This window comes from Ahaetulla prasina, chromosome 4 (genome assembly GCF_028640845.1).
Source record: "Ahaetulla prasina isolate Xishuangbanna chromosome 4, ASM2864084v1, whole genome shotgun sequence".
NCBI classification, from domain to species: domain Eukaryota; kingdom Metazoa; phylum Chordata; class Lepidosauria; order Squamata; family Colubridae; genus Ahaetulla; species Ahaetulla prasina.
The window spans coordinates 122,156,260-122,181,949 of record NC_080542.1 but is presented as its reverse complement, the minus strand read 5'-3'; the positions used below and the strand labels follow the sequence as shown (position 1 = coordinate 122,181,949).

Sequence of the window (25,690 nt, the reverse complement as noted above, 5' to 3'; positions counted from 1 at the left end):
GCGAACTTCAGTAGCTTAACAGATGGATCATTGGAGATGCAGTCATTGGTATACAGAGAGAAGAGAAGTGGGGAGAGCACACAGCCTTGGGGGGCCCCTGTGCTAATTGTACAGGTATTTGATGTGATCTTGCTTAGCTTCACCTGCTGCTTCCTGTTTGTTAGGAAGCTTGTGATCCACTTACAAGTCTGTTCGGGTACCTGTAGCTAGTTTAGCTTAGTTAGAAGAATGTCTGGAATGATGGTATTGAATGCTGAACTAAAGTCTACAAAAAGGACCTTTGCATGTCTTTGGAGACTCAAGATGTTGTAGGATGTAGTGCAGAGCCATATTAACAGCATCATCTGTTGATCTATTTGCTCGGTATGCAAATTGCAAGGGGTCTAACAGCGGATCCGTGATGGTTTTCAAGTAGGAAAGCACTAGGAAAGCACTAAAATTGCTAATTGCTATTTACAGGGCTGTAAGGCAGGAAGGCCAATATGTGCAAATAATATTCATTCCATTCAATTTCATTGCACCAATGAAAAGTTGGAGCACCAAAACTGTTCCTCTAAAAATCTATGAAGAAATCATGAGTCAAATCTCCTTAATTTCAATAGATATTAAGTGCAGTTCAAGCTCTTTTCTTGCACTAAATCTGAACTTGAAACAATGAATAGAATTTTTTTTTTTTTAGAATAGAATAGAATTTTTATTGGCCAAGTGTGATTGGACACACAAGGAATTTGTCTTGGTGCATATGCTCTCAGTGTACATAAAAGAAAAGATACTTTCATCAAGGTACAACATTTACAACACAATTGATGGTCAATATATCAATATAAATCATAAGGATTGCCAGCAACAAGTTATAGTCATACAGTCATAAATGGAAAGAGATTGGTGATGGAAACTATGAGAAGATTAATAGTAGTGCAGATTCAGTAAATAGTCTGACAGTGTTGATGGAATTATTTGTTTAGCAGAGTGATGGCCTTCGGGAAAAAACTGTTCTTGTGTCTACTTGTTCTGGTGTGCAGTGCTCTATAGCGTCGTTTTGAGGGTAGTAGTTGAAACAGTTTATGTCCAGGATGTGAGGGATCTGTAAATATTTTCACGGCCCTCTTCTTGATTTGTGCGGTATACAGGTCCTCAATGGAAGGAAAGAAAAGAGTTATGATATGTTGAGACCAGATTCTCAATCTCTCTCGGCAAACAGCTTTAGGTTGTCTACCTTCAGCTTTGTATTCTGAATTGGAAGACTGCAGAAGGTATAGAATAGTCTCGGTTATAGAGTAAAATAGTCAGCTTACAATAGTTCGTTTAGTAACCATTCAAAGTTACAACGGCACTGAAAAAGTGATTTATGACCATTTTTCACACTTATGACCGTTGTAGCATCCCCATGGTCAGATGTTTGACATCTGACTCATAATTATGATGGTTGCAGTGTCCCAAGGTCATGTGATCCCCTTTTGCAACTTTCTGACAAGGAAAGTCAATGGGGAAGCCAGATTCACTTAACAACCATGTTAGTAATTTAACAACTACAGTGGTTCACTTAACAAATGTAGCAAGAAAAGTCGTAAAATGAGGCAAAATTCATTTAATAAATTTCTCAATTAGCAACATAAATTTTGGACTCGATTGTGATTATAAGTTGAAGACATCCTGTATATTTAGTCTAGGTTTTCCTATAGTAATACTAAGATGAATATGAGATGTTAACTTGAATATTTAAGTATTAATATGTGCAGTAAGAACTTTAATATTAGAAAAATGAATTATATTTAGAAGCTAATAGTCACTAATTAAGACTTAATTTGGTTATTAAGCCTTGCGGTTTGACATACTATTAAAAGAAGCAACAAGAAGTCTGAAGAACACAATGTGCCAACTGAAATTAAATGCAATTAATTAATAAATTAGTAAACCAAACAGAACGAGAGAAGATCATGGCAGAAAAGATTATAAGAGAATAAAAAAGGCTTGAAATCTGGAGTCAGATTTTTTAAAAAAATCTCCATTAATTGCTGCTGCTAATCTGCACCCACCCATTCAGCCTTCTTCATTTCTACAACTCACCTAGGTCCAATGGTGGGCTCCAAATTTTTTAACAACCGGTTCTCTGCCCGAATGACTGGCTGGATGGGTTTGGCTGTGTGGGCATGGCGGGGTGTGTGACTGAGTGGGCATGGCCAACTCAACTTGTGTGGGTGGTACCTATATGGGACAAGCAGGGCTGGGGAAGGAATACAGGGGTCTCTGGTGAGGGGGGCAGGAGGAAAGAAAGATCCAAACTCTGTGTGTGTGTGTGTGTATGTGTGTGTGTGCATGCATGCATGTGTGTCTGAGAAAGAAAGAAAGAGAGAGCGCTAAACTGGGATAGCTGGCTATGAGAGGAAGAGAAGCTGAATAAGCTGGACCCAGGCACTTCCCCTTATCCCAGAAGCAGCAATCTCACACTCTCCTCTCTCTGCCAGCCCCCTTCTTTGCACGGGATCACTCAGCAGTGGAAATGGAGAGGGAGAGAGAGAAGGCGCAGCGATGGCCGCTAGCATGAGGGGAGAGTGCCACACAGAAATGGGACTACACATAAACTCTTCCCCCTTCTCCCTCTCTGTCTCCATAGCTGGGTAATCCCGCGCGAAGAAGGGGGATAGCAGAGAAGGAAAGAGTGCAAGGTTGCTGCTTCTGGGACGAGGGGACCTGAGACACGTCTGGGTCCATCTCACCCAGCTTCTCTTTCTCTCACAGCCAGATTTTTGGGGCTGTTTCCAGGCCGATTTTGGCTGGAAAAATGGTCAGCGTCCTGTTTTTCTTCAAACCATGCAGAATCGGAACAACCAGTTTGGGTGAACCGGTCCAAACCAGCAGCCACTCACCTTTGCCTAGGTCCCACTAACTGTCTAGCTAGGGCCTGCACCCTGTGAAAAGGTCTGTTACTCAGAATTTGAGAATTCTTAAAAAGTTGCTGGGAGTAAGTTGATTTATGATATGAAAACTATTTTATTTTCCTGTTTGTAATTGCTCTGTTTGAAAATCATCTGTGAAGTCTTGGCTGTTTTGTTTTGTTTACTAAAGACATCTGGTCCAAGAGCAACTAGGGAAGAAAATAGAAAAGCAGAGGAGTGAAAGGAGCAACTGATTATGGATAAAGACTTTTCCCAAAGCTATCTTATCAATTCACTGCTGCTCAGAAAGGTTCAAGGCAGTATTATCTACGAGAGTCTAAGGCTCCAGTATCTCTACCTTGGCAGCTTTAGGATGTGTGGACTTCAAATTCCAGAATTACCATATACTACTGTATACCAGGTGGGAATTATGGGAATTGAAGTCCATACATCTTAAAGCTGCCAAGTTTGAAAAACAGTGATTTATACACCCTCCTTGTTAAGATTGTGATTCTGCAAGTCACGTGGACTGTGCCAAACACTGACATCTTGACATCTGGAAAAAAGTCTAGGTTTGATCTTTACTCAGTGAATGGGATGGCTAGTTTATGGTCTCAAAGTCTTGAGTTCTGAGAGCTCAGTTAGGCCTTTACTGTTACAAGCAGTGTTTCTGAAGCTTGATGACTTTCAACATGTCATGCTGACTGAGGAATTCTGGGAGTTGGAGTTCACACAACTTAAAAGTTTCCAGGGTTAAAGAACATTGACAATAACCACTGCAATGCCTAACCCAGTAAAGCTCAGCCACAAACATCACACAATAAATACAAGTAGTCCTTGACATACAAACTTCATTTAGTGACCATTTGAAGTTACAACAGCATTAAAAAAAGGGACTTAAAACCATTTTTCATATTTATGACCATCGTTGCAATATCCCATGGTCCACGTGATTTACATTTGGATGCTTGACAACTGACTCACATTTTTGATAGTTGCAATGTCCTGGAGTCATGTGATTCTCTTTTGCGACCTTCTGGCAAGCAAAGTCAATGGGAAAACCAGATTCACTTAACAACCATGATACTAACTAGAGTGGTTCTCTTTTAACAAATGTAGCAAGAAAAATCGTAAAATGGGTGAAACTCACAAATTTCGCACTTAGCAATGTAAATTTTGGGCTCAACTGTGGTCGTAAATTGAGAACTTCCTGTAAAAGAATCTAATCATATTGAATCAACTCCCGACAAACAGAACCAGAAACTTACCGTCCATTCATAATAAGAACACAAAAAACAGCCTCACATGGAATTGCTTATGGTATGATAGAATGAACAGCAACATCCCTTCATTGTGAAAAAGAATAAGGGAGAGGAGAATCTTTAGCAGGAGATAGCCCTTTTGTAGTAACAATTCCAGTCAATAAAATAACTGGTTCACCAGCAAAATCCCACTACTTAGAGTTTCAGCAAATAGAGAATGGGTTTCTTAAGTCAAACCACATTATGGACAAAATATTTTTAGTAAATAAATGTTTGTTGTGTAAAGGTTGCTATGAAGTGATTGTATTGGACTATGATTAAGAGGATAAGGGTTCAAGTCCACTCTGTTAGGTTTGGGTATTGACGAGGCAGGAGACCAGGTTAGTGACAACAGCTCTTTAATATAGTGTGACCCAGCAAAACTCTGGAGAAAAACCTCTCCTTATATACACTTCAGCCTGAGGCTGCATCCAATCAGAAACGAGATATTTCCCGCCTAAAAGTCCCGCCAAAACTTACAGTAATACATTACACTCCTTCCCTCCCAGAAGGCACTTTGCCAATATTTGCATATTACTTCTCTACGTAGTCCTGCAGGTACGTGGGGCGTCTCCTGACTCTCCCGGACCTGCGCAGTTCACTTTCTGGAGTTGAGTCGAGCTTGCCGGAGGGACTTTTCGTTCCTCTGAGCTCCTCCTCCCGGCCATCCGGCCCTGGATTATTCGCCGGCTCGGACCTGCTGTCCTCTAGAGGGACCGGAGGGTGTCGCTGGACCTCGCCTGACTCAGATAAGTCTCTGTTTGGTTCTTTGCTTACGCTTTCTGTTTGTTCTTGGCGGTCAGCTGTGGGTTAATTAAATCATAGTCAGGGCTGTTCTCGCCTAATTCTGCCTTATCGCTCAATCTGTTTCTTAATTGATCTATGTGGCGCCTCCAGATTCTGCCATCGTCTAGTTCCACTAGATAAGATTTGGGGCCCGTTTGTCTATGACTATCCCCTCTTCCAGTTAGGGCCGTCGCTGTAATTATGTGCCCACACCGAGTCTCCTATGTTTAACTCTCGGATTCTATCTGGTTTTGTTTTGAACCCGTCCTGTCGTAGTTGGTGTAGCCGGTCTAGCGGGCACCGTAGCTTCCGCCCATTAATAGCTCGGCTGGGCTGCGGCGGTGGCCACAGGGGTCCTGTGTTGGGCGGTTAGGAATGCGTCGATTTGTGCCTGCCAATCGCCGGGGCCGCTTCGTGATAGCGCTTCTTTCGCACTCCGGACAAAACGTTCAGCAAGGCCGTTCGACGCAGGGTGGAGCGGCGCTGAGAGGGCATGTCGGATGCCCTCTTCAGCCAGGTACCCTTCAAATAATGCTGCGGTGAACTGTGGGCCGTTATCGGACACGAGGGTGTCCGGTAGCCCGTGCGTGGCGAAAAGGTGTTTTAGTGCTGAGATGACAGCTCAGCGGTTGTGGATTTCATTAGGATGATCTCCAGCCATTTGGAGAATGCATCCACCACAATTAGAAATGTTTGGCCGTGGAAGGGCCGGCAAAATCAATGTGTATGCGGGACCAAGGGCCTTGGGGTTTCTCCACTCCAAAACTGGGGCCGTGGGTGGTAGTGGTCTGGATTCCTGACATACTTGGCATCGGCCAACCCTGTCACTGATTTCCCTGTCCATTAGGGGCCACCAGACATAGCTCCTAGCCAAACCCTTCATCCTCACAATTCCTGGGTGACCCTCATGCAGGAGTTCCAGAACTTTTTCTCAGCTTCTCTGGAACTACCACCCTATCCCCCAGAGCAGGCACCCCTTGCACAGACAATTCCCTTTTTCTTTACAAATTCCTTGAAGCGTTAAGCCCGGCGCAGCGGCCATCCCTTTGAACCCAACTGATTACAGTCCTTAAAACAACGTCCGGTAGGAGGCCGAGCCACTTCCTGCGATGTGACTGGCCCCGAGTCCAAAGAGTCAATTAGTAGAACGGTGTGCCCGGGTGGGGTCCTCGATTTCCCTGGCAATGGGCATCTGCTCAATGCGTCCGCATGCCCCAGCTCCTTTCCAGGCCGATGCTGCAGCTTGTAGGAGTATGCGGTCAAAAAATAGTCCATCTGGTCAGTCTAGGTGAGAGTGCTACTGGCGTTGGGCGGTCGCCAGCCAGTAACCCCAATAGCGGTCTGTGATCAGTGACAATTTCAAATCTCGCCCAAAAGCGTATTCGTGAAATTTTTCACCCTGACACTATTAGAGCCTCCCTATCTAGCTGGCTGTAATTCCTTTCAGCCGGGACATCGTTCGTGAATAGAACGCTATAGGGCTTCAGTGCCGTTTGGGAGTCTGTGGCTAAGTACCGCTCCTACTCCATAGGGGACGCATCACAAACCAATACTAACGGCAGTCTGTTGTTGTATTGTATTAACAGGCTATCGCTTGATAGCAAACTTTTACTGCCTCAAATGCCCTATTCTCTGACTTCCCCACGACCAAGCAGTGTTTTTCCAAGCAATTTATGCAGCGGTTCAGCAACGGTTGCCTTGTCTTTTAAAAACACGGCGTAAAGTTTACCAGACCCAGGAAAGCCTGGAGTTCTGTCTTGTTTTTGGGTGCTGGGGCTCTCTTTATCGCCTTGACTTTGCTCTCAGTGGGGTGAATCCTTTTTGTCTATTCTATAGCCCAAAATTCAACAGATTCGACCCCTATCTGACACTTGCTTGCTTTGACTTTTAATCCTGCCGACCTAGAAATGGCCAAAACTTTCCTTAATCGCTTCCCCAGTTCTCTTAAATCTTCCCCTGATACCAACACATCATCGAAATAGGGTACGACTCCCGGTAACCCTTGTAGGAGCCGCTCCATCAAATTTTGGAATAGCCCCGGGGCCACACTCACCCGAACTGTAACGGGTGCACTTAAAGGCACCCGGTGCGTTACAATGGTCTGGGCCTCAGCTGTGCTAGCATCTACGGGTAGCTGTTGATGCGCTTGTGCCAAGTCTAATTTGGCGAAAACTTGTCCGTGCCTAGTGAGTGCAATAAGTGTTGCACTACTGGAACTGGGTAGGCGCTCTTTTGCAATGCTTTGTTCAAGGTAGCCTTGTAATCAGCGCAAATTCTTATGGACCCGTCTGGTTTTATAGGGGTGACGATTGGCGTCTCCCATTTGGCATGGTCAACTGGCACTAGTATCCCCTGGCTGACTAATTTATCTAACTCTTTGTCGATTTTAGGTTTGAGTGCAAAGGAACCCTCCTTGCCTTTAACCTAATGGGAGCTATTTGGGGTCTAAATTGAAGGAGATAGGGGTCCCTTGTACTTGCCTAAACGGTCCTCGAATCGTCTGCGAATTCCTCCAGTAGGCGTTTGCAGGTTGCATCCGCTCCGGTGGGCGCCAGTCACCCCATTCCCAACGCCCGGAACCAGTCTAGCCCCAGCAAACTTGGCAAGGTTCCCTCGACTAACGTGATGGGCAGGGTCTTTTCGTATGTCCCGTGCTTGACCTCGACGGTCGTTGTCCCTCGAACAGGGATGCGGTTGCCCTGGTAATCCTGCACCCGGGCCGTTGTTTCTGTAGCTTGCGCTTTGCGATGTCGGCAAGGCTTTCACAAAAGTGTCCCAGGACATGATTGTGATAGCTGATCCTGTGTCTACTTCCAGTCGGCACGGTACGCCTTCAATTGTCGGGTTTGTGAAGATCTTTTCTTGATGCGGGTAGCTGCGTGGTCTATGGTAACAGTCATTCGGTTTGACTTGGCTCTTTCTTTCCTGGCCAATCGCGGGTCGCCTCGCCGATCTCGCTCTGATTGGCTGGTTTGAAATTCGGCGGAATGTGGGGTTTGCATCTCTGACTCAGAGCCGCTCTGATTGGCGATTTGAATTTTCGGGAAGGTTGGGGTGCTCGGCAGACTTGAGCCAGGTGCCCTTCCTTTCACACCGCCGCAAGTGGCGTCCCTGAACTTACATCTTTGGCGCTGATGTCGCCCCGCAACTTCCGCATTCCTCCGGGTCTTCCTTGTCGATTTTCGGTGTAGTGGACTTCTTCCTCCTCTTAGCTGGTTGCCTCACGATAGGTTTCTTCGTGGTGGACTGTGCTCGGCTTTGCGCCCGCCATCGGCGTGAGTCGCTTTTGTAAGGTGTCTGCTGCATGGTTGGACATCTCATGGGCTCTGGCTTCGTCCAGAGCGTTTGCCAATGTCAGGTTGCTCTTGGCTAGCAACCGTCTCCTCAAACGGATGTCTCTGACCCCCCGTATAAGTTGTTCCAGCAGCTCTTCGTCCAGATCGCGGTACTCGCAATGCTTGGAGGCTTGTCTCAGGGCTGCCATGTAGTCGCTGATAGACTCGCCTTCTTGTTGCCTCGCTCCCCAAGCTCGTACCGTCGAACGTATTTGGACGGGGCTGGTGCGTAGTGATTCTTCAGGAGGGTCTGAAGGGTCTGCCACGATACGGAGTGTAGCGGTGTTGGCTCCGCTAGGGCTTCTGCGACGGCGATGACTGCTGACTCACAGTGGCTTATGAAGTAAGCCCGTTTGCGGTTGTCGGAGACTCCCTGTAGCTCGTTTGCCTCCAGGAAACTTTCGAAACGGGTCATATATATTCCCCATGTCTCCTGGGCAGGGTCAAACGGAGTGGGTGGCGTGTAGCCGGTCATCGCTGCATTCGCCGTCACCTTGCTGGGTTTGATTCTCGTAGTGAGTTCAGCTCTGTTCTGGTGCTCTGCCTCAATATCCCACCTTCGTCGCCAATGTTAGGTTTGGGTATTGACGAGGCAGGAGACCAGGTTAGTGACAACAGCTCTTTAATATAGTGTGACCCAGCAAAACTCTGGAGAAAAACCTCTCCTTATATACACTTCAGCCTGAGGCTGCATCCAATCAGAAACGAGATATTTCCCGCCTAAAAGTCCCGCCAAAACTTACAGTAATACATTACACACTCCATTTCCAGTTCTGGAAATACACTTTGTCTCTGTCACTTAACTTCTTCTACTTCAGTCAAACTCGTCATAGCGGCATCACATATTGCGGCTTTCCCCCCCTTTGCTAAACTGGGCATGGGCATGGCCAGTATGTGACTGATTTACTTCATAGGATTTGTTTGGGTAAGAGCTAAAAAGGAATATTTTGTGTACTGCCTAACTTGGAGCAAAGAACAAGATATACTGTAGATCAAATCAAATGTATATTGAAGAGCTTTTAATGGTAGATCTACCATTGGCAACACTTGTGTTGGCCTAATTTGGTATCTTAAAATATTTCAATTTTTTTATTCTGTATTTTTAAAATGTATACTCACAGAAATTAGAATTGTGTCAGTATAAAATTTAATTAAGTAAATACTTTCATGCTTACGATGCCTAGTAGGTATATAAGATAGACCTATAAATGAAAGAGATTGTTTTCTTTCTTTCTTTCTTTCTTTCTTTCTTTCTTTCTTTCTTTCTTTCTTTCTTTCTTTCTTTCTTTCTTTCTTTCTTTGACATCAATCAGATCAGATCAGTTTGTGATACTGAAGATAGATAATTAAAAGATAATTAATTAGATAATACCAGTGAATCAGATATTACTCAAGTTCGTAACATCATTAAAAATTACATTTCACCCACCCTCTCCCCTGAAGATATAAGAGATGAACCTGAATACAAAAACAGCGATGGCTCAGTGGCACCAAAATTCTGTAGAGTCATCTGCATAAATGAGATCAGCAAAAGACAGTTCATTCAAGCCATAAACAAAATTGCCAGAACCAACCTCAGCCTCAGCAAACTTAGAGCAAGACCTGATCTATCTTTTCTTCAACGGATTCCCTCCTGTGAACTTCGCACAGAACTCCAACAAAGGCAAGACGAAGGAGAAACCAACCTTTACATTGACTACCATGCTGACTTCATAAAAAGAAAACCTACAACCAACTGGCCAACATCCAACCCCCCCACCAATCAAAGCATCCAACCAACTGTCGCACCGAACTTCCAATCATCCGTCGTACAAAAATCTCAACCAACCATCGCTCAACCAACTAACCCCCATCCACCCGTCCATCCATCCGTCGTACAGAACTCCCAACCACCCATTGTTCAACCATCCATTGTTCAACCAACTGTAGCTCAACCAACCAACCTCCAACTGCCCATTGAATAAAACCTCCAACCATTCGTAGCTTAACCAACCAACCTTAAAACGCCCTTAGAACAGAACCTCCAAACATTCGTGGATCACCAACTATCATCAATAAATAGGTACACATGCCCCTTATTTCCTCTTCACCAAATGTAGCAGATCTTAAATGCAAATTGATAAACGGAAGAAGCATTGTAAACAAATTGCCTGAATTTATCCTCATGTTAAACAATGGTACATTTGATATTATATTTGTATTTGAAACATGGCTGAACTCATCCATCCCTGCCTCCATTATTTCAAACAAAGTGTACCATGTTTTTAGATCAGATCGTGAAACTCGCAGAGGAGGTGGAATAGCTATCTTTCATAAAAAGTCACTGAATCCAAAAAATGTTCAAGTTGCTGTCCCAGAAACTATTGTATGCGACCTGTCCCTTAACACCACACTTCGATTCCTACTATGCTACAGAGCCCCTGACTACGACATCGACATGCAAACATGTTAACCTCACTACTAACTTGGGCTACTTCTTGCCCATATCCTCTCATCTTCCTGGGTGACCTCAATCTACCTCATATTAACTGGATAACAAATGAATGTAAAACTGAACCCATCCATACAACACTGTTACAAATTTAGGTCTTGAACAACTTGTAACTAACAATACAAGACTCAACAACTGTCTTGACCTCATCTTCTGCAACAACTCAAACTCAATTTATGGACTACAAGTAAAAGAACCATTTTCCAACAGTGACCACATCATGATAGACTTTGTCTCAATATACGCCCTTACAAAAATCATCATAATAATAGTATTCCAAACTACAATTTCAAAAAAGCCAACTATGACCTTGTAAACAACGACCTCTCATTTCATGACTGGCAAAATCTATTCTCAACCTGAATCACTGCTGAAGGCCACTACAGAGTTTTCCTACTCAAAGTGAATAGAGTCATTAAACTCTACGTACCACAAACCACCACCAAAATCAGAAAAAACAAATTACCCATATCAATAAAAAAGCTTCAATCCAAAAAAAAAAAATCCCTTTGGAGAAAAAACAAAAAGGGACATGTAGCTAATTTCAAAAACCGCTACAGAGATATATGCAACCAAATAAAAATTGAATGCACCAATTACCACACGAAGCAAGAAGAAGACCTTCTGCGCACAAATTCCAATCGTGCTTTTTATAATTTTGTAACAACAAACTTAATGACTCGAGATCCATCCCACCACTAAAAGAATCTAATGGCAAAGAAAATGATGATGAAACATTAAACCAAACCTCTTTAACACATTCTTTGGCTCAGTCTTTGTTAACAGTAATGGCTCATACCCGACATTCCCCAACCGCACCAACAACAACCTAACACATATAGATTTCACTGAAGAAAATGTTGAAAAAGCTCTTCACAAACTGAAACCATCCCTATCTATAGGACCTGATGGACTATGTGCATACTTCTTAAAAAAGTTTTCCTCTAATATAGCAGAACTCTTAAGCATAATCTTTGGAAAAGCCTTCATGACCAGTTCCCTTCCCAAACTTTGGTCACTAGCCACAGTCATTCCTGTCTTAAAAAAAGAGACCCCAGCTTAATTGAAAATTACAGACCTACCTCTCTATGCTGTGTCATCTGTAAAGTTATGGAACCTGTCATCAACCAATCCATTACCCTCCACCTAGAAACAAACAATCTACTTTCTAATAAACAATTTGGTTTCAGAAAAAAATTATCATGTAACTTACAACTTATTCACTGCAAAAACATATGGATTACAAATCTTGATCAAGGTAAAACAATAGATGCAATTTACATAGACTTATGTAAAGCTTTTGACTCATTGGTACATGACAAACTTCTCCTAAAACTAAAATCCTACGACATCTCCGGACCCCTTCACAATTGGATAACGGCGTTCCTGTCAAACAGACAACAAGTGATCAAAATAGGCAGTGCCCTATCAAATCCTGTTCCTATCAATAGCAGCGTTCCCCAAGGCAGTGTACTTGGACCAGCACTCTTCATAATGTACATTAATGATCTCTGTGACCATATTAAAAGTAATTGTGTTCTCTTCGCTTATGATGTCAAACTATTTAACACTACCAACAATACAGCTATCCTTCAAAAAGACCTTGACTTTGTGTCGGAATGGTCAAAAACTTGGCAACTCCAAATCTCAACCAGCAAATGCTCTGTCTTACACATTGGTCAAAAAGAATCTAAACACTAAATACAAACTCGATGGACATTATCTTACGGATGACCCACACTCTGTTACAGACCTTGGAGTTTTCATATTCAATGATCTAAGTGCCAAAGCCCACTGCAACTACATTACCAAAAAGGCTTTAAGAGTTGTAAACCTAATCTTACGTAACTTCTTCTCCAGAAACACTACAGTGCTAACCAGAGCTTATAAAACATTTGCTAGACCAATTCTTGAATACACAATATGCACTGATCCCGGGCAGCTAGCACCATTAAATAAACAATGTGCACACAACACCCTGAGCAATATGACATGGTTTCCTAATTCCAATGGCTAGGAATGACAAAATATAAGTCATTAAGTCACTAAGTCAAATATAAACAATTCATTTTATTGCTTAGCATACTACCCAGGCATAAATAATGGTTTACAGTTTAATGTTTGGACTTCAGCTCTGATACCAGCTCTACAAGTGTGGCCATATGGTACTCCATATGGTACTGTTAGTTATACCAAATGGGCACCAAGTTACTTATTCTTGGCATAAAGTATTAACATTTCTAGGTACATAAAAAAAAGACTTCAGGCTTTATGTAAAATGAAGTCTTTTTTTTATGTACCTAGAAATGTACACTATCTTCTCATTTTCAAATCATTTCCAATGGATTTTAAAATCAATTTTAATTTTAAACCATTGTAACCTACTTCAGTTGTTTTACTTTTATTCATTATCTTTAGTTAGAAACACTTTCATCAGGAAGCTGATTATATATTTGTGGGTTTAGAGCTTGCTGTTAGAACTTTCAGAAAATGTTTAATTTGTGCTGGTCAATAGTTGAGCAGAAAAAATGTAAGTCACTTATTCACCCACTCATTGTATTTCCAGTTTGCTAATTGATGAATTTATTGCCATGCAGTAACAAACAATAACTTCCTTCCTTCCTTCCTTCCTTCCTTCCTTCATTTTCACTTTATTTTTCTTTCTATTACACATTTGCCAATATATATTTGTGCACATGTTACAGACCCTTTTTAACATTGATTTTCAGCGGAATATGGCTTGATTTTTTTAAGTATTAGTGAAGGCTAAAAAGCTTTAATATTTCCAGGGCTTTGAAGTAAAGTGCATCTCTATGTCCTTTGAAGTCATATGTTTCCAGAAAATCTTGGAAGTGCTAATGGACTGCAAATTTGCATGCTAGCAGAACTTCTGATGAGGATTTTCTCATTTTTCTCCCCTCTTCCAAGTCAAAATGAGCTCTACAAGAAGATGTCCACAAATTCCAGGTGAATATTCCTACACTGCAGGTTTTATCCATTGCTGAAACTTGGAAAAAAGGTAAGGAAGCTGGAGTGAAAAAGCTGGATTTTTAGAACATGTTAGTTGCTGGTTTGAATTTCTGCTCAAACCATCATGCTTTAGGCTTATCATAACTCTGCATCACACTTAAAGTTTGTTTTTATTAGAGCTTTGAAAAGTTGTGGGCATTTTTTTATCCATAAATCCTCCTTTAAAAGAAATTGTCAAGAGACAAAAGGACTTTTTTGATCAAATGAATCTCAGGGAAAAGCAAGTGTAAAACATTTAGTATCTTAATGCTGTATTACACCAGTTGATGAGAATTGCAACATAAATGGAAAAGCCTGCCCACATGTCTCTTAGCCTAATGACAGAGGGGCAAAAGGTTAACTTGGACAAGCTAATTAAAACCATGTTAAACTCCATGTGAGCTTTTACAGGAAAATGTTGGATATGAATGGGAACAGACAATGCCTTCCTGTGGTTTCAAGTCTGTAGAAAACTATAAGTGGAGCTATGGTACAAAATGTTGAAAATACTGTAGAAGCTGCTCGATTTGCTTTATACTACAAGCAGATCATCTTGTTTGGGAGGCTAAAAATACTGTGAATTTAAACAAAGTAAAGACCATTTGCTACCTTGATTTCCTTTTGACCTGTAAATATCCTAGCAAACAAAACATAGTTGCGTAGATTTCTTCCTGGCTTGAGAGGGAGAGGGAGATCTTATGATTCACAGCTCCGGTGCTGACCCTTCTGCCAAATATTCTGGTAACAGGAAGGGGATTGGATTTTGGAGGATGGGTTTGGATTTCAAAGATGCCCTTGCTATCTAAAAAAGCTAGCAGTTTATTGAAGACACCAGGTCCCTCACATACCTTTTTCTTTGTTTTTTTTGTTCTCAGGGCCAACTGCTTTGAATAACAACTCTTCTCTGCTTGTAATTGAGGACATTAAAAACAAAAAACAATACTCTCCATTGTCCAAATCATGGGCTTTGCAAGCAGTGTTCTCAGCATGCCAAAAACTCAAATCATTGCATTTGTTTCACATTGTGCTTTTTCACATTGTGCTCCTTTCCTTACTTACGTTACTTTAGGCTGTAATCAAGACTAAAGTCCATTGTGCTGAGCATTATGGAACTCGCCTTGACCTACAAGGTGATGCTAAGATTCCTATGGTCACAGTGCACTGGAAAATTTCCAGACTTTGAATCTCTGATGTAGAAGTGTCTATGATTTGGTTCCAAATCATAGTATCAATATCAGTGACTGAAACATTTGCATTTTGACCAAATTATAATATTAGACTTCTGCCATAATTGCCATAAATCAAAAGTTGCCCTGGTGGTACCAGTTGAGCATTTCATTGAAGATGAACTTATTCTGATGTCACAGAGAATAACAGTAGATTCTAGCAAAAATTGTCATCTGCATACATGAATTTAGTGATAAACATAGTCAAATTAAATTCCATACTATTTTCTCATGAAGGTATCTGTTGTAGTAATCCTCACTTTACAACCATTAATTTAGTGTGTCTTGAAAATTACAATGGTTGTAGCATCCTGGGGTCATGTGATCATCATCCTCAACCTTCTCAATGGACTTCTGACAAGGAAAGTCAATGAGGAAACTCAATTTGCTTAACAACCATGGGGTTCACTTAAAAACTGCAGTGACTCATTTAACAATAATGGCCAAAAAAAGTTGTAAAACTGTAAAGTATGACTTGCTTAACAATTGCCTTGCTTAGCAGTGGAAATTCTGATCCTGATTGTGATAGTAAGTATTGTCAATACTTGTACTGAACAGCAATGAAGAGTAGACGCATCCCTGGAGTAACCCAATGCAATCTTGGAAACTTTCTGATGGTTCATTTTTGAATGGAAGCCCTGCAAGTTAAGTCATCATAGAACAGCTTTAGGAATCCGATGAGCTTATCTGGCATTCTTTCAACAGCAAGTGCCTTCCAATGAGCTGATCAATACACACTGTCAAAGACAGCTGCAGAGTTAATGAATGCTAGGATGAATCCCTTGCTACAATGGATTCATTCTTCCATCACTTGTAATACACTGATTTGGTCACAATAAACCTGATTTGGACAAAGTATCTGATTTTTGAGTTGGATTATCTGCACAAATATTTCATTAATCATGGAATGTACGCTTATCTCATGGTAGCATTTTCACTTAGGCCTATCTATTAAAAAAAAAAAAGAGGACTCTGACAGCTTTTCCCCATGTGCTTGGTGTATCTCCTGATATCCAGAACAACTGAAATAGTGGTGGGTTTCTACCAGTTCACACTCGTTTGGGTGAACCGGTAGCTCCAATGGTGAGCTGAGAGCGAACTGGTTCACTCCGACTGTCAACTGGGCTGCCCACCTGCCCCTGTGCTATACCTACCTATATTCATTCGTTTTTAGGCCAGCTGATAGGTGCGGCAGAGCAGATTGCTGCACCTCAGCAGTTCTGAAATGCAATGCACTTGCACAGAGTGAACCGGTTGTTAAACTGATTGAAACCCACCACTGAACTGAAAGCCGGGATAGTATCATGCAGGGGTAAAATCTAAAAATTTTCCCTACTGGTTCTGTGGGCGTGGCTTAATTGGTGGGTGTGGCTTGGTGGTCAGATGACTGGGTGGGGGTGGCCAATAAAATAAAAATAAAAATAAAAAAGTATATAAAACAAGAAGAGGTAACAAAAACCAACTTTCACACTTTACACACACACAACACACCTAATTCACACACAATGTAAAAACTGCTGCTCTTCACCCAAAATGGCCCCTGCAACAAGCAGGAACCTCACACAGCCACAAAAAGCTCAAAACCAACTTTCACACTTTACACACACACACAACACAACAGATACACACACAAAAAATGCCATATACAGCTTTGTGAGATTTTGTGTGTTGTGTAGTTAGAGTGAAACACTACAGAAACACACCAAATCTCAGAAAGCTGCACAAATATTTTATTTTATTATTTTATTTTATTTAACATAACATAACATAACATAACATAACATCAGAGTTGGAAGGGACCTTGGAGGCCTTCTAGTCCAACCCCCTGCCGAGGCAGGAAACCCTACACCATCTCAGTCAGATGGTTATCCAACATTTTCTTAAAAATTTCCAGTGTTGGAGCATTCACAACTTCTGAAGGCAAGTCGTTCCACTTATTAATTGTTCTAACTGTCAGGAAATTTCTCCTTAGTTCTAAGTTGCTTCTTTCCTTGATCAGTTTCCACCCATTGCTTCTTGTTCTACCCTCAGGTGCTCTGGAGAACAGCCCAACTCCCACTTCTCTGTGGCAGCCCCTGAGATATTGGAACACTGCTATCATGTTTCCCCTAGTCCTTCTTTTTGTTAAACTAGACATACCCAGTTCCTGCAACCGTTCTTCATATGTTTTATCCTCCAGTCCCCTAATCATCTTTGTTGCTCTTCTCTGCACTCTTTCTAGAGTCTCAACATCTTTTTTACATCGTGGCGACCAAAACTGGATGCAATATTCCAAGTGTGGCCTTACCAAGGCATTATAAAGTGGTACTAGCACTTCACGTGATCTTGATTCTATCCCTCTGTTTATGCAGCCCAGAACTGTGTTGGCTTTTTTAACAGCTGCTGCACACTGCTGGCTCATATCTAGATGGTTATCCACTAGGACTCCAAGATCCCTCTCACAGGTACTACTAATGGGCAAGGTACCACATATACGGTACTGGTGCATTTTGTTTTTGGCCTAAATGTAGAACCTTACTTTTTCACTGTTGAATTTCATTTTGTTAGATAGCGCCCAATGTTCAAGTCTGTCAAGATCTTTCTGTAACTTGAGCCTATCTTCTGGAGTGTTGGCTATTCCTGCCAGCTTGGTGTCATCTGCAAATTTGATGAGTTCCCCATCTATCCCCTCGTCCAAGTCATTGATGAAGATGTTGAAGAGTACTGGGCCTAAAACAGAGCCTTGGGGTACTCCACTGCATACTTCCCTCCATGTGGATGTAGTTCCGTTGAGGACTACACGTTGAGTGCGGTTGGTCAGCCAGTTACGAATCCATCTGGTGGTGGTGCTGTCTAACCCACATTTTCTACTTTATCTAGTAGTAGGTTATGGTCTACTTTATCAAATGCTTTACTGAAGTCCAAGTAAATTATATCAACAGCATTCCTCTGGTCTACCAATTTTGTCATTTTGTCAAAGAATGCGATAAGATTAGTCTGGCATGATCTGTTTTGACAAACCCATGTTGGCTTTTGGTTATTACTTTGTTTGCTTCTAGGTGTTCGGTGATTCGTTGCTTGATTATCTTTTCCAGAATCTTCCCGGTATTGAGGTCAGACTGATAGGTCTGTAGTTTCCTGGATCTGTTTTTCCTTTTTGAAGATGGGAACTACATCAGCTCTTTTCCAGTCCTCTGGCAGCTCCCTGTGCTCCAGGATCTTTGAAAGATATAGTTCAGTGGTTCTGAGATCACGTCTGCCAGTTCCTTCAGAACCTTGGGGTGTAATCCATCCGGTCCTGGTGATTTGAACTCGTCTAGGGTAGACAGGTGTTCACTTACCATTTTCTTCCCTATTTTAACTTGTGTTTCTAATCTGTTTTTTGTAGTGCTGTTTTTGATAGGTTGGATTGTTTTTCCTTTTGTGTAAAGACAGATGCAAAATATGAGTTAAGTAGATCTGCTTTCTCACTGTTGCTTGTCATCTTCTTGCCACTTTCTCCCAGCAATGGGCCAATTGTTTCCTTGACTTTTTTCTTGTTTTTAACATGTTGGAAGAAGCTTTTTATTATTTTTACTTTTGTCGCTAGCCTTTGTTCATTGTGAGCCTTAGCTTTCCTCACTTCATCTTTACAGGCTCGGGCTGTTGCTGATATTCTGCCTTAGTTATTTGCCCCTCTTTCCACTTTTTATATTTGTCCTTTTTGTCTTTCAATTTGTCAGATAGTTCTTTATGCATCCATGCTGGTTTCTTTTGTGATCTACTATTTTTCTTCTTCATTGGTATTGTGTTAGACTGTGCTTTTATAATCTCACTTTTCAAAATTTCCCAAGCTTCTTGAGTTGTTTTCCCCCTGAGGATTCTCATCCATTGAATCCTTCTCAAGATCTCTCTAAGTTTATTGAAATTAGCTCTCTTAAAGTCCAAGACTCTAGTTTGACTTTGTTCTACTACTTGTATTTGCTTAATGTTGAATTCCAATATTGCGTGGTCACTTGCCCCCCAAGGTTCCTGTAGCTTCAACACCTTCTATCATTTCATCTCTTTATTTCTTTATTTCTTTATCTCTTTATTTATTTATCTCTTTATTCTTTATCTCTTTATCTCTTTATTTATTTTAGATCAGGGGTCTCCAACCTTAGTAACTTTAAGGTTTGTGGACTTCAACTCCCAGAGTTCCTCAGCCAGCAAAGCAAAGCTGGCTGAGGAACTCTGGGAGTTTAAGTCCACAAGCCTTGAAGTTACTAAGTTTGGAGATCCCTGTTTTAGATAAAAGCAGCTAAATTTAAAACATCCTTAACTTTAAATTGCTGTCTAAAACAAAAAACTCCTTAAAATACCCAATTAACTATTTTTTAAAGCCCCCCACCCCATTTACTTACCCAATTGGTGGCAGGCAGATTGAGTTGCTCACCGAGGAGATGGATTGCAGGCAGGAAGATTCAGTTGCTAGCTGATGCAACTGATTGCAGCAGCCGAAGCAAAGCAAGGCTTAGCGAGCTCGAAAGAAGCAGCAATTAGGCAAGTGGGGATGGGGCGATTGGGTGGGCATGGGCGGGGGCTGTTGTAAGAGGTTGTAAAAAAAATGATTTTAAAAGCCTGTGATGATCAGGCAACCCAGCTGGGATCTCCAGAGGAAAAAAAGATTTTAAAAGGCTCCTCTGAAGATCTCAGCTGAAGTTGCCTGATCCTCTTAATAGGATTGTTTTAACAACCTCTTCAGCCGAAGAGCTTGTAGAAAACATGTTTTTTAAAGGTTCTGGTGATTAGGCAACTCAGCTGGGATCACCAGACCAACCTTTTAAAAGCTTTCTTTTAAAAAAAAAAAACTTTTAAAGGGTTCTGATGATCCCAGCTGAGCTGCGCGATCATCAAAGGCTTTTTTTTTTACTTTTAAAAGCATTTTTAGGCTGAGAAAATGCTTTTAAAAGTAAAAAATACCCTCTGATGATCGCGCAGCTCAGCAGGGGTGGGGGGGGGTGGGGCCATGGATTTTTGCTACCGGTTCTCCAAACCACCAGCCACCATCGCTACCAGATCAGGCAATCTGGTCCGGACTGGGAGCATTTCACCCCTGGTATCATGGTTAAAGTATTAGACCCAGGTTCTAGTCCTCTTTCAGTTAGAGACCCACATTGGATGATTTTGGGCCAGTTGCTCTTATTCATGTTGTGAGAAAAAATAGAAGGAGGAAGCACTATGACATTTCCATAAGTTCTTGTATAAAAGTAGAATATAGGTTTAATAACTGTTTCCTCCCAAAATAAGACCTCCCCTGATTATAAGCCCAATCGGGCTTTTGAGCACATGGCAATAAGGCCAAGCGCTTATTTCAGGGTTCAAAAAAATATAAGATATGTCTTATTTTCAGGGTAACACAGTAAATAAACTGAATAAGTGAGTTCAATCATCATAGCAAAGGTCAGCTCTTGTAATGGTACGTGGGGAAAAACTTGGAAGACAAAAGGAACAGCTGCCATCTAGATAATAGATTGGTAAGTGAAATTTGAATCTAAAGGAGAAGAAGTTGTGAAAGCATCTCAGAAGGGACTTTCCCTAGTTTTTTAGAGAGTATAAGCGAAGGAAGGGAAAGAAGGATACCTTCAGACCTGTAAGATTCTATTAATGTAATTTACAATACAGATAAAGCTAGTCCTACTTCTGTATTTTCCCTGGACTACCTTGCAAGGCTAACATAAAACTTGCAACTGTCTGAGCCACTGCAATTGGCAATTCTGTTGATCTGCAAAAGTGATGCATTCTGTGTACCAGTGAATGTTGATTCACATGTTGTTTGAGCCAGATTCAGAGAATGCGATTATCTTTTTTGTCGACCATCTAAGCCAATAATGATATTCCAAGAAACCATTGTCAGCTGTTTCTTTAGGTTGAAGATTCTCCATCATTGACTAGTAGTTAACTCTTCTTTGGTTTGCTGATTTAGATTATCCACTAGCTCCAACTCTCAGATATAAACCCAGATGCAGTAGCATTATTTGACAAACATTTCTGTTCCCTGGCTTATGTATTTTTGTATCCCATTTTATTTTCTCTCAACAGAGGGTTAACTCTTTCCATTCATATAGATATCCACATGGCTGGGTTAAGCATCACAGAAGAGTTTAAGAAGTTGAGGTTTTTGCATCAAAGGAGATCACCCTGAATATCATTGGAGGCAACCTGAACAAGATACAGAAGTAAGGCAAGTAAGGAGGTATCTCCAATAGAGCCTCCATCAATTGTCCATCAATTGTCTATAATTTCAGTTATATGGAATCATATTTTCCAGAATTCATGCCTGTCTAATTATGAGAGATGTAAAGCAAGACATTTGGTATCATTAGCCATGCTGGTGGAAAGTGAGAGTTGAGGCCCAACACATTGGAAAGGCAGAAGATTATGAAAAACTTACATGCATAGAAATTGTTTTTTACTGGCTAATCATCAGTGTTCCCCATTCTCACTTTCCTTACAGAATATTTTGACTTCCTTCTAAAGGCTTTGAAAGCATTTAAAAAACTGAACATAGCAACCATAAGCATTTTGGAAGAAAAGTGGCCACTGATATTGTCATGCCAGTGTTCATTTTAATCCTTTATTCTGATTTATACTGACTATTTGGCACTTACTATAGAGCCAAGGATTACTAATAAGCAATATGAAACAAGTGCAAAACAGAGTTGTTCACTGCATTTCTTTTTTAAAAAAAATATTTTAAATATTCCATATGGAAATATTCTGGATTGCAAGCTTCAGAAATTCCTTTGTATAAACAAAATATATTTGCTGAATTTACAGGACAATATGGAGCCATTTTAATGGCACAATATGCAACCAATGTTTATATCACCATACTCCATCGAAGGACCATGAATCTAAAAGCACATTTAAGAAAGCTCTGAGACACATTTTATAGATACACACATACACACAAACACACTCAGTGTCCTTGAATTCCCCCTAGCATATGGGAAATGTACTTAACTCTTTATGAGTAGGTGGAAGCAAAATCAACATTTGGGAGTGATTTAGTTCAGGAACTCCATGTAGCTTAATCAATACCCCTTTTTGTTTGTACCTCCAGGGCAGATAATCAATTCTCACTAGATGGTCTCAAACTTGCCTTTGTAATATGCTTCTTAGAGGGCAACGGAACAGTTTTCTGATTCTGTGAAGGAAAAAGGGTACTTCACACTGCCTGGTGCTTCCAATCACTTAAACTTATTTATTTAAATAAGTTTATAAACTTATTTATAAACTTGTTTATAACTTATTTATAAAATTGTTTATAACTTTGTTATAAACAAATAAACTTATTTATTTAAATTTATTGGACACCCAACTTGTTTGGCCTCTGGATAATGTACAAAACTAGAAAGAAAATCTTAAAAACAGTTAAAACTATTAAATCAAACAGCCAGCCCAGACTAAAATGATTTAACTAGCAGAATCAACAAAACAAGGGCCATTAAACATCAAACCTGACCTGGGACCAATGCCAGATATTCAAAGCTTTCCAAAACAGTAAGAGAGACGGTGCCATCCTTATTCTGAGAGAATGTTGTTACAGAAGGTAAAGAAGATAAAGGAGCCACTACAGAAAAGGCATGCTTCTCAGGTCCCACAAGATGACTTAATTTTTCTGGAATATACTGAACGGAGATGGAGACAAATGTTTCTCAGGTCTACTGGCCCTACACCACAGTGGTCTTTACTCGTAGGTGATAATTACCTTGCAATCAGAAGCCATCAGGCTGTCATTGCATCAAATGCAGAAGTGGTGACATCTGAACACATTGAGAGGTGCCTATTTCTTCTGACACCGGTGCATTTTGAACCAAGTGTAGCTTCTGAGTGGTCTTCAAGAGCAATCCTACATAGAGCACATTATAATAATCTAATCATGATGTAATAGGGCCTGAGTGATGGTTTGAAGGCTCCTAGCTATAACTTTAGACATCCCAGATGTGAGCTATTATCCCAAATAGATCCTTGGATGGCTGAAAATTATAAGAAATCAAAGACATCTTTCTTGAGGGGAGAGCACACAAATCTCTTTGAAAGGATCACTATGCACATGCTTAGGATTATCATGATGCAAAAGATTTGGGTAATGTACAAGGCAGAATAAAAATGTAGTTGGGTGACTGCAAAGCTTAACCCTCTAAAATATATTTAACAATTTAAGCCAGTGGTGGACAATTAATTTTCCTAAGGGGCTGCATGAGAAACTGAGGCTATTGTGAAGGGCTAGCGCTCTCTCCTGCTCCCTCCCTGACAATTGTTTCCCAGCCATTGCCGCTTTCTTGCAACCGCTGAAGGCAGGATAGATACATCTGAAAGGATGGATGTGGACTGTAAAATGCCCAGGTCTGACACAGGCATTTATATCAAGAGTCTCCAACCTTGACAACTTCAATTCCCAGAATTCACAACAACAACAACAAAACACAAAAACAAAGACTACTTCAGTTTCAATTGCAACAATACACGAGCACACAAAAGATTTAAGCTTAATGGGTTTTTTTTGGGGGGGTTTAATTTGCATTTATATCCCGCCCTTCTCCAAAGACTCAGGGCGGCTTACACTATGTCAAGCAATAGTCTTCATCCATTTGTATATTATATACAAAGTCAACTTATTGCCCCCCAACAATCTGGGTTCTCATTTTACCTACCTTATAAAGGATGGAAGGCTGAGTCAACCTTGGTCCTGGTGGGACTTGAACCTGCAGTAATTGCAAGCAGCTGCTGTTAATAACAGACTGTCTTACCAGTCTGAGCCACCAGAGGCCCTTCATGTTAACCACTCCAACCTTGATTGCAGAAAATATGACTTCAGTAACAGAGTTGTTAATACTTGGAATACACTACCTGACTCTGTGGTCTCTTCCCAAAATCCCAAAAGCTTCAACCAAAAACTATTGACTATTGACCTCACCCCATTCCTAAGAGGTCTGTAAGGGGCGTGCATAAGAGCACCAACCTTTCCTGTCCTATTGTTTCCTTTCGTTATATCCAATTAATATAGTTATTACATACTCATACTTAAATATATGCTTATATATTGTTTAGTTATTTCATGCTTATGTTTATATATACTGTGTGACAAAATAAATAAATAAATAAAATAAAACAACAACAACAACAACAAAAACCAAAGCTGGCTGGGGAATTCTGGGAGTTGAAGTCCACCAGGCTTAAAGTTGCCAAGGTTGGAGACCCCTGATTTATACGAACTGCTGAACAATTGCCTGGAAACTAACATTTCTGACATTTTCCCAATCTCTTGAAGTGTTGTCTCTGTGTATATGTGTGTGTGCTAGGAAATATAGTACAGGGTGCATATATACTGCTCTGGATCACATGACCAGGAGGAAGAAGAGAGAGGCCTCATAATGGAACTGTCAGGAACATTTTCAACCACTTTTCAGCTGTGCAGAACAGGGATGCACTGGGGGAAATATTCAGGATGTTTTTCTTCCCTGGTGAGATTTGATCTGTTTCAGTTTAGATCTTTGTTTTGTCAGCTTCGTCTCTCTCACCAAATTTGGCCCTGTTCATGTTTTGGAAGGTTATTATGTTAAAGCAAAAGTGCTTTTATATCCCCACCCACCCCAGATTCTACAGGGTTGGAAGAAGGACGAAGTGCCCAAAGTGGCATTCAGATGATAATTTTAAATTTAACCATTACAATATATGCTGTGATCTTTTTTATATGAAATTCTGTACAATTGCAGTTTAGAATTCTGACAAAGATGTTTGGGAGAAAACATACAGACAAATGTAATGCATTGCTTCCGGAGGGGGTAAATATTTTGAACTTGAACTAGGAAAACCCAGATTTAGTCCCTACTTGATCATAGTATTCACTTGCTGACTTTGAGATGGTTATTAGTTTCTCAAGCCAATCTACCTCACAGAGTTATTACTGAAATAAAATTAAGGAAGACTCGTAGGTGTGTTACGTTGAGTTCTCAGAGATAATATGAGGATACAAATGAAATTATAAAACTATATATATGGGTCTGAACACAAAAATGAGATTTTTATTGCTATTGTTTAATATATTTTTTCCTGTGCCTTCAAATCAGTGCTAACTCTTGGTAACTGTCTGGAATAGTCCCTGAAGTTTTCTTAGCAAGATTTCAGAAGTGATTTGCAGTTTTATCAGGGGTAAAATGCTTCTGGTTCAGACAGGATGGCTCGATCCGGTAGCGATGGTGGTGGGTGGTTCAGAGAATCCCTGCCTCCCCCCCCCCCCGCACATGCCCAGCTGAGCCGCATGATCATCAGAGGTTTTTTTGTTTTTTGTTTACTTTTAAAAGCATTTTTTTCTTCGGCCGAAAAAATGCTTTTAAAAGTTAAAAAAAAAAGCCTCTGATGATCATGCGGCTCAGCTGGGATAGTCAGAACCCTTTAAATTAAGCATTTTTTTTACAACCTCTTCAGCCGGAAGAGTTGTACAAAAATGCTTTTAAGGGTTTTGACGATCAGGCCACTCAGCTGGGATCATCAAAACCCTTTAAAAGCATTTTTTCTGCAACCTCTTTGGCTGAGAAAAAATGCTTTTAAAAGGCTCCTCTGGTGATCCCAGCTGAGTTGTCTGATCATCAGAGGCTTTTAAAAGCATTTTTTACAACCTCTTGGGCTGAAGAGGTTGTAGAAAAAATGCTTTTAAAAGTAA

General features: G+C 40.9%; 2 long non-coding RNA genes across 2 annotated transcripts; one reads left to right on the top strand and one right to left on the bottom strand.

Annotated features, from left to right (window-relative positions):
* Positions 1-664: 664 nt before the first annotated feature.
* LOC131196722 (uncharacterized) lies at positions 665-19,546 on the bottom strand. The gene is made up of 3 exons (XR_009154809.1): positions 19,386-19,546; positions 9,474-9,630; positions 665-1,133 (listed from the first exon to the last, which is right to left on the bottom strand). It is a non-coding gene; the product is annotated as an uncharacterized LOC131196722 (long non-coding RNA).
* On the top strand, positions 13,663-25,217 carry LOC131196723 (uncharacterized). The gene is made up of 3 exons (XR_009154810.1): positions 13,663-13,808; positions 21,090-21,200; positions 24,330-25,217. It is a non-coding gene; the product is annotated as an uncharacterized LOC131196723 (long non-coding RNA).
* The last annotated feature ends 473 nt before the right edge of the window (positions 25,218-25,690 follow it).